General features: G+C 54.8%; 2 non-coding genes and 1 pseudogene across 2 annotated transcripts; all 3 read right to left on the reverse strand.

Annotated features, from left to right (window-relative positions):
- LOC126447659 (large subunit ribosomal RNA) overlaps window positions 1-2,847 on the reverse strand; it is a 4,787-nt pseudogene extending 1,940 nt beyond the window's left edge.
- Window positions 2,848-3,035: 188 nt separating this feature from the next.
- Window positions 3,036-3,190, reverse strand: LOC126447642 (5.8S ribosomal RNA). Its single transcript, XR_007583827.1, has one exon. It is a non-coding gene; the product is annotated as a 5.8S ribosomal RNA (ribosomal RNA).
- Window positions 3,191-3,543: 353 nt separating this feature from the next.
- On the reverse strand, window positions 3,544-5,452 carry LOC126447648 (small subunit ribosomal RNA). Its single transcript, XR_007583832.1, has one exon. It is a non-coding gene; the product is annotated as a small subunit ribosomal RNA (ribosomal RNA).
- Window positions 5,453-10,000: the final 4,548 nt, after the last annotated feature.

Consider the following 10,000-nt stretch of genomic DNA (forward strand, 5'->3'; position numbering starts at 1 on the left):
AAGGGGATACCTGGACGGCGCCCGAATGAAGTCCAATGTAGTGGAAATCACAGGGCGTCAACACCCGCTAGGGCCATCGCAATGCTTTGTTTTAATTAGACAGTCGGATTCCCCCAGTCCGTGCCAGTTCTGAGTTGATCGTTGAATGGCGGCCGAAGAGAATCCGCGCACCCGCGCGCCCCCGGAGGAGCACGCTAAGGCGGACGCGGCCTCGCAGCAAGGAAGATCCGTGGGAGGCCAAGGCACGGGACCGAGCTCGGATCCTGCACGCAGGTTGAAGCACCGGGGCGCGAACGCCGCGCAGGCGCGCGCATCCTGCACCGCCGGCCAGCACGAGGCCGACCAACGGCGAGAGCAGACCACGCCCGCGCTAAACGCCCGCACTTACCGGCACCCCTACGGCACTCACCTCGCCCAGGCCCGGCACGTTAGCGCTGACCCACTTCCCGACCAAGCCCGACACGCCCCGATCCTCAGAGCCAATCCTTATCCCGAAGTTACGGATCCAATTTGCCGACTTCCCTTACCTACATTATTCTATCGACTAGAGGCTCTTCACCTTGGAGACCTGCTGCGGATATGGGTACGAACCGGCGCGACACCTCCACGTGGCCCTCTCCCGGATTTTCAAGGTCCGAGGGGAAGATCGGGACACCGCCGCAACTGCGGTGCTCTTCGCGTTCCAAACCCTATCTCCCTGCTAGAGGATTCCAGGGAACTCGAACGCTCATGCAGAAAAGAAAACTCTTCCCCGATCTCCCGACGGCGTCTCCGGGTCCTTTTGGGTTACCCCGACGAGCATCTCTAAAAGAGGGGCCCGACTTGTATCGGTTCCGCTGCCGGGTTCCGGAATAGGAACCGGATTCCCTTTCGCCCAACGGGGGCCAGCACAAAGCGCATCATGCTATGACGGCCCCCATCAACATCGGATTTCTCCTAGGGCTTAGGATCGACTGACTCGTGTGCAACGGCTGTTCACACGAAACCCTTCTCCGCGTCAGCCCTCCAGGGCCTCGCTGGAGTATTTGCTACTACCACCAAGATCTGCACCGACGGCGGCTCCAGGCAGGCTCACGCCCAGACCCTTCTGCGCCCACCGCCGCGACCCTCCTACTCGTCAGGGCTTCGCGGCCGGCCGCAAGGACCGGCCATGACTGCCAGACTGACGGCCGAGTATAGGCACGACGCTTCAGCGCCATCCATTTTCAGGGCTAGTTGCTTCGGCAGGTGAGTTGTTACACACTCCTTAGCGGATTCCGACTTCCATGGCCACCGTCCTGCTGTCTTAAGCAACCAACGCCTTTCATGGTTTCCCATGAGCGTCGATTCGGGCGCCTTAACTCGGCGTTTGGTTCATCCCACAGCGCCAGTTCTGCTTACCAAAAGTGGCCCACTTGGCACTCCGATCCGAGTCGTTTGCTCGCGGCTTCAGCATATCAAGCAAGCCGGAGATCTCACCCATTTAAAGTTTGAGAATAGGTTGAGGTCGTTTCGGCCCCAAGGCCTCTAATCATTCGCTTTACCGGATGAGACTCGTACGAGCACCAGCTATCCTGAGGGAAACTTCGGAGGGAACCAGCTACTAGATGGTTCGATTAGTCTTTCGCCCCTATACCCAGCTCCGACGATCGATTTGCACGTCAGAATCGCTACGGACCTCCATCAGGGTTTCCCCTGACTTCGTCCTGGCCAGGCATAGTTCACCATCTTTCGGGTCCCAACGTGTACGCTCTAGGTGCGCCTCACCTCGCAATGAGGACGAGACGCCCCGGGAGTGCGGAGGCCGCCGCCCCGTGAAGGGCGGGGAAGCCCCATCCTCCCTCGGCCCGCGCAAGGCGAGACCTTCACTTTCATTACGCCTTTAGGTTTCGTACAGCCCAATGACTCGCGCACATGTTAGACTCCTTGGTCCGTGTTTCAAGACGGGTCGTGAAATTGTCCAAAGCTGAAGCGCCGCTGACGGGAGCGATTATTCCGCCCGAGAGCATCCCGAGCCAACAGCGGCGCGGGTCCGGGGCCGGGCCAGGTAGGTCCGTCATCCGGGAAGAACCGCGCGCGCTTGCCGGGAGCCCGAGCGCCCAAAGGGGCGAATCGACTCCTCCAGATATACCGCCGGGCAGCCAGCCAGGACACCGGGGCTCTGCCCAACAGACGCGAACCGAGGCCCGCGGAAGGACAGGCTGCGCACCCGGGCCGTAGGCCGGCACCCAGCGGGTCGCGACGTCCTACTAGGGGAGAAGTGCGGCCCACCGCACACCGGAACGGCCCCGCCCCGCGGCGAGTGGAAAGGCAACCGGACACGACCCCGCCGCGAATTGCTCCGCGCGGGCGGCCGGCCCCATCTGCCGAGGGCGGAGGCCAGTGGCCGGATGGGCGTGAATCTCACCCGTTCGACCTTTCGGACTTCTCACGTTTACCCCAGAACGGTTTCACGTACTTTTGAACTCTCTCTTCAAAGTTCTTTTCAACTTTCCCTCACGGTACTTGTTCGCTATCGGTCTCGTGGTCATATTTAGTCTCAGATGGAGTTTACCACCCACTTGGAGCTGCACTCTCAAGCAACCCGACTCGAAGGAGAGGTCCCGCCGACGCTCGCACCGGCCGCTACGGGCCTGGCACCCTCTACGGGCCGTGGCCTCATTCAAGTTGGACTTGGGCTCGGCGCGAGGCGTCGGGGTAGTGGACCCTCCCAAACACCACATGCCACGACAGGCGGCAGCCTGCGGGGTTCGGTGCTGGACTCTTCCCTGTTCGCTCGCCGCTACTGGGGGAATCCTTGTTAGTTTCTTTTCCTCCGCTTAGTAATATGCTTAAATTCAGCGGGTAGTCTCGCCTGCTCTGAGGTCGTTGTACGAGGTGTCGCACGCCACACCGCCAGCCGGCTGTGCACGCTACCGAGTAAGTACCGGTATGCGAACCGCCAGGCGACGGGCGCGCATCGCACGTTTAAGGAGACGCGGCCGGCCCCACAGGCGGCCACGACACTCCCAGGTCTGCGAAGCGGGGCAAACGCCGCGCGCTTCAGTATACGTAGCCGACCCTCAGCCAGACGTGGCCCGGGAACGGAATCCATGGACCGCAATGTGCGTTCGAAACGTCGATGTTCATGTGTCCTGCAGTTCACATGTCGACGCGCAATTTGCTGCATTCTTCATCGACCCACGAGCCGAGTGATCCACCGTCCTGGGTGATCTTTTCATAGTTTCCACCATCTCTTTCGAGACAGTTGCATAGGCGGGACTGAGGCGTGTGGCGGCCCTGTTCCAGCGTTCAGTGTCCAACGGCCTCACGGCCGATGGGCGTCGTACGGCTCCACACCGGAGCGGACAGGCAGTCGGGCGAAAGTCATTCAAAACCGGCGCCAGGCGCCAGGTGCCGCAGGCCAGCCGCTCCAGCGCTTCAGCGCTCGTACCACACAACATTGCCGTTAGTTTTGAGACGAACGCGTGGTTCCGCACGCGGCGCACGGCTACTGCGAGCCGTACAGGTAGCTGCGTGTTGCGCGACACGACACGCACATCGAAAGACATGCAGTCTAGTCGGTAATGATCCTTCCGCAGGTTCACCTACGGAAACCTTGTTACGACTTTTACTTCCTCTAAATGATCAAGTTTGGTCATCTTTCCGGTAGCATCGGCAACGACAGAGTCAATGCCGCGTACCAGTCCGAAGACCTCACTAAATCATTCAATCGGTAGTAGCGACGGGCGGTGTGTACAAAGGGCAGGGACGTAATCAACGCGAGCTTATGACTCGCGCTTACTGGGAATTCCTCGTTCATGGGGAACAATTGCAAGCCCCAATCCCTAGCACGAAGGAGGTTCAGCGGGTTACCCCGACCTTTCGGCCTAGGAAGACACGCTGATTCCTTCAGTGTAGCGCGCGTGCGGCCCAGAACATCTAAGGGCATCACAGACCTGTTATTGCTCAATCTCGTGCGGCTAGAAGCCGCCTGTCCCTCTAAGAAGAAAAGTAATCGCTGACAGCACGAAGGATGTCACGCGACTAGTTAGCAGGCTAGAGTCTCGTTCGTTATCGGAATTAACCAGACAAATCGCTCCACCAACTAAGAACGGCCATGCACCACCACCCACCGAATCAAGAAAGAGCTATCAATCTGTCAATCCTTCCGGTGTCCGGGCCTGGTGAGGTTTCCCGTGTTGAGTCAAATTAAGCCGCAGGCTCCACTCCTGGTGGTGCCCTTCCGTCAATTCCTTTAAGTTTCAGCTTTGCAACCATACTTCCCCCGGAACCCAAAAGCTTTGGTTTCCCGGAGGCTGCCCGCCGAGTCATCGGAGGAACTGCGGCGGATCGCTGGCTGGCATCGTTTATGGTTAGAACTAGGGCGGTATCTGATCGCCTTCGAACCTCTAACTTTCGTTCTTGATTAATGAAAACATACTTGGCAAATGCTTTCGCTTCTGTTCGTCTTGCGACGATCCAAGAATTTCACCTCTAACGTCGCAATACGAATGCCCCCGCCTGTCCCTATTAATCATTACCTCGGGTTCCGAAAACCAACAAAATAGAACCGAGGTCCTATTCCATTATTCCATGCACACAGTATTCAGGCGGGCTTGCCTGCTTTAAGCACTCTAATTTGTTCAAAGTAAACGTGCCGGCCCACCGAGACACTCAATAAAGAGCACCCTGGTAGGATTTCAACGGGGTCCGCCTCGGGACGCACGAGCACGCACGAGGCGGTCGCACGCCTTCGGCTCGCCCCACCGGCAGGACGTCCCACGATACATGCCAGTTAAACACCGACGGGCGGTGAACCAACAGCGTGGGACACAAATCCAACTACGAGCTTTTTAACCGCAACAACTTTAATATACGCTATTGGAGCTGGAATTACCGCGGCTGCTGGCACCAGACTTGCCCTCCAATAGATACTCGTTAAAGGATTTAAAGTGTACTCATTCCGATTACGGGGCCTCGGATGAGTCCCGTATCGTTATTTTTCGTCACTACCTCCCCGTGCCGGGAGTGGGTAATTTGCGCGCCTGCTGCCTTCCTTGGATGTGGTAGCCGTTTCTCAGGCTCCCTCTCCGGAATCGAACCCTGATTCCCCGTTACCCGTTACAACCATGGTAGGCGCAGAACCTACCATCGACAGTTGATAAGGCAGACATTTGAAAGATGCGTCGCCGGTACGAGGACCGTGCGATCAGCCCAAAGTTATTCAGAGTCACCAAGGCAAACGGACCGGACGAGCCGACCGATTGGTTTTGATCTAATAAAAGCGTCCCTTCCATCTCTGGTCGGGACTCTGTTTGCATGTATTAGCTCTAGAATTACCACAGTTATCCAAGTAACGTGGGTACGATCTAAGGAACCATAACTGATTTAATGAGCCATTCGCGGTTTCACCTTAATGCGGCTTGTACTGAGACATGCATGGCTTAATCTTTGAGACAAGCATATGACTACTGGCAGGATCAACCAGGGAGCTGCGTCAACTAGAGCTGAGCAGCCGGCCGCCCGGGAGTGTGTCCCGGGGGCCCGCGCGAACACGCAAGCGTCCGCTCAATTATTCTGCAAACAGGAGGAGGCTGAGCTCCCCTGCACAACACACCTCGAAACCCTCTCAGGTCCCGGCGGCGCGCAGCGCCGTCCTAAGTACTTGGTCGGGTTCGAGAGAGGCGCAATCGCCCGGAGTTAGGCGAGTAGACGCTTTAGGTGCGACCACCCGTGCTCCCAACTGAGCTTGCCGCTGCCGACAGAGGCCCGGGAGCGTGCTGTCGTGGCATTGCCGGCGGGAGACAACACGCGCCACCTACGGTGACCGGCAGCTCCAACGCCAGCGCCACAGAAGGACAAAAGCCCCACTTGGGTGCCGAAGCGAACTCTCCCAGCACAGCGCACGCGCCAACACGTCCGCACAGCTGCGATACAAACCACCTGCGAGAACCGCTGGGGCGACCGAGCAGCAGACGGCGTCGCGGCGCCGAGCGCCGGGCGGCGGCGCATCCTCAGCGCACACAGTCCTCAATCGGACCAGCACACTGCAGATGGCCACCGCGCTTCGCACCGGGCCCGCGAGGACCTACTTTGGCCGCAAGGCGCCGCGAGCAGGGGGCGCCGGCGCGCAGCTGCGCCGCCTGCCGCGTCCGTCGGCCGGCGCGCCTGCCACTGGCCGCCCCCACCAGCCGGCTGTAGCGCGTGCGCCCACGCACCGCGCTGCCAGCACGCCGGGCGGCCCCCCCTCACCGGCCGGGGACGGTCCCACCCAGCCACCGCCGCGTATCGCCTCACACCCAGATCCCCTTTCGCGTTCGTGGGCATGGTGGGTCCCCTTTCACGTTCGTGGGCATGGTGGGTATCCCTGAAACAACCGGTTAATAGCTCGACCGATCGTCGCCAACACTGATTCACCTCTAGCGAGAACAACCGCACCACAACGGGTTACCTGTTGTTCATTTGCGTAACGTCACCAGCAAACGTAGACGTCCATCGCCATTTGCAACGAGTATTGCATGCCTGTGTCAGGTGTCACAACACACTACGTCTGCCCACATAGACGCAACAACATGTGCACGCCTCGAGAACACGTGGAAGGTAGCCCCCGTACGTATGCGGTGTCCATTGCGCGAACGACTGTCAGCCGGCCTCTGCAGGATGTCGCAGATGTGGAACGCGGTGCAACATGCTATCACGGTGTGTGAGAAGAGACGACTACGTCCGAATACACGCTCCACTACATCAACAGACTGCTCATGCTGATCGCCATCCAGGGCGTCCGTTCCTCCCACACGTCTGAATGGCGTACCACACTGCAATCCAGCTCTTATAGGGAGACGACACGTAGCTGCGTGCACAATATTTGGACTGTATGGTCTGCCGTTGCTAGGCGCAGTCGTCGTACGGTCACACATGTGCCACGATGTATCATTCAGTACATACGGACCAATGTGCAGTACAGTTTGTGGGTTTTGCGTACATCGGCGGACAGGTGACAGGCCGTACCACAACGTAGGCTGAGTACGTCGGCATGCGAAGGGCATTGAACATGCAAACTTCTCAACGACCAGCTTGCGAAGGCAGGGGGGAAGGGGGGGGGGCATGTACGTCCTGCTGCTATCCACATTACAGTGTATAGCAGGAGCATGTGGAAAGTCAGCAACACCTGCAAGGTGTTTAACATGACGCGATACACAGGGGACCGGGCAGTGCGAATAGCGAACTATATTGCGAGGGTTGCGGTTAGGCAACACTACACTAATTTAACGAGTTGCATAACAATTACAGAGCAGGTTCAGCGACAACGTGCGTCAGGTTAAGGCGCAATATAGGTTAGGTTGAGGCACAATATAGGTTAGGTTAAGGCACAACATGGGTTACGTTAAGGCACAAATTGGGTTACGTTAAGGCACAACATGGGTTACGTTAAGGCACAACATGGGTTACGTTAAGGCACAAATTAGGTTACGTTAAGGCACAAATTAGGTTACGTTAAGGCACAAATTAGGTTACGTTAAGGCACAAATTAGGTTACGTTAAGGCACAAATTAGGTTACGTTAAGGCACAAATTAGGTTACGTTAAGGCACAAATTAGGTTACGTTAAGGCACAAATTAGGTTACGTTAAGGCACAAATTAGGTTACGTTAAGGCACAAATTAGGTTACGTTAAGGCACAAATTAGGTTACGTTAAGGCACAAATTAGGTTACGTTAAGGCACAAATTAGGTTACGTTAAGGCACAAATTAGGTTACGTTAAGGCACAAATTAGGTTACGTTAAGGCACAAATTAGGTTACGTTAAGGCACAAATTAGGTTACGTTAAGGCACAAATTAGGTTACGTTAAGGTACAATATGGGTTAGGTTAAGGTACAATATGGGTTAGGTTAAGGTACAATATGGGTTAGGTTAAGGTACAATATGGGTTAGGTTAAGGTACAATATGGGTTAGGTTAAGGCACAACGTAGGTTAGGTTAAGGCACAACGTAGGTTAGGTTAAGGCACAACATAGGTTAGGTTAAGGCACAACATAGGTTAGGTTAAGGCACAACATAGGTTAGGTTAAGGCACAACATAGGTTAGGTTAAGGCACAACATAGGTTAGGTTAAGGCACAACATAGGTTAGGTTAAGGCACAACATAGGTTAGGTTAAGGCACAACGTAGGTTAGGTTAAGGCACAACGTAGGTTAGGTTAAGGCACAACGTAGGTTAGGTTAAGGCACAACGTAGGTTAGGTTAAGGCACAACGTAGGTTAGGTTAAGGCACAACGTAGGTTAGGTTAAGGCACAACGTAGGTTAGGTTAAGGCACAACGTAGGTTAGGTTAAGGCACAACGTAGGTTAGGTTAAGGCACAACGTAGGTTAGGTTAAGGCACAACGTAGGTTAGGTTAAGGCACAACGTAGGTTAGGTTAAGGCACAACGTAGGTTAGGTTAAGGCACAACATAGGTTAGGTTAAGGCACAACATAGGTTAGGTTAAGGCACAACATAGGTTAGGTTAAGGCACAACATAGGTTAGGTTAAGGCACAACATAGGTTAGGTTAAGGCACAACATAGGTTAGGTTAAGGCACAACATAGGTTAGGTTAAGGCACAACATAGGTTAGGTTAAGGCACAACATAGGTTAGGTTAAGGCACAACATAGGTTAGGTTAAGGCACAACGTAGGTTAGGTTAAGGCACAACGTAGGTTAGGTTAAGGCACAACGTAGGTTAGGTTAAGGCACAACGTAGGTTAGGTTAAGGCACAACGTAGGTTAGGTTAAGGCACAACGTAGGTTAGGTTAAGGCACAACGTAGGTTAGGTTAAGGTACAACGTAGGTTAGGTTAAGGTACAACGTAGGTTAGGTTAAGGTACAACGTAGGTTAGGTTAAGGTACAACGTAGGTTAGGTTAAGGTACAACGTAGGTTAGGTTAAGGTACAACGTAGGTTAGGTTAAGGTACAACGTAGGTTAGGTTAAGGTACAACGTAGGTTAGGTGAAGGCGCAATGTAGGTTAGGTTAAGGTACGATATACCTTAGGTTAAGGTACAATATCGCTTAGGTTAAGGTACAATATAGCTTAGGTTAAGGTACACGTTGTAGGGAAAGGTGTATTTTGGGGGGGGAGGGGGCGGCAGGTTCGTTGATAGTGATTATCGTAAGTGCATGCCTGCGGGATCATCCGATTTGTCACGTCAGGATGCACTTGTGGCTCATGACAGGCGGCGCTCCGATTCCAAGGTTGTGGCAGATCTGTGTCTTTCATTCCTGCCATTGTTTGTGTACTGTGACAGGAGGCAGTATTGTGATGTTGGGTGCACCCCTGTGTAGGACATGTGTGGGTGTTCGTGGCTTAGCTGAGCAATGGCGGATGTCGGAAGGGTGGGATATTCTGTTTTCTGGGTGGACCTCCCGGTCTGGTTATGATAGTGTGGATTGTGTAATGTGGCGGAGAGGATGCACCGGATGTTCTTCCATGCTGGTGGTTAGATATTGTGTGTGTGCCTGTTAGAGGCAGAGAGTAGTGTGTGATAGTGTCTGGCTGACGTGTGGTTCTCATTGTGTGCAGAGTCTTTCAGCATGTATAGGGACGGTTGTATATATTATCTGTATTCTGATGGCTCTGCATCTATTACTAATCAGTGCCGTGTATACGGTTACTCTGGTTCCAGTCGAAACTGTTCTATCTCTGTACATTAGTGACACTGCGGCTCCACTATGTTGCCGCCCCTGTCGGCCGTTTCCCCCAGTGTGTGGCTAATGATTATCAGCAATCAGTCTATTAGTCAATACCGGTAGTGTGACGACGTGAAATGTCCGGGATGGGGGAAGCTACACGCTTCCCGTGGGTCAGGGCCTAGAAAGACTCTTCCCACGCAGGAGGCTCGGACTGTCATTACTCTTCCGAGAAATATATTTGCCCAGCGTTTTTTGCGACTGCGAGTGCGACGCGTACGAGTACCGACATGGATGGGGCGCTTCCTAGCTGATCGCTCAGCATCGGAGAAATATATTTGCCCAACGTTTTTTGCGACTGCGAGTGCAA

Source organism: Schistocerca serialis, unplaced genomic scaffold, assembly GCF_023864345.2.
Source record: "Schistocerca serialis cubense isolate TAMUIC-IGC-003099 unplaced genomic scaffold, iqSchSeri2.2 HiC_scaffold_522, whole genome shotgun sequence".
In the NCBI taxonomy this organism is placed as follows: Eukaryota; Metazoa; Arthropoda; class Insecta; order Orthoptera; family Acrididae; genus Schistocerca; species Schistocerca serialis.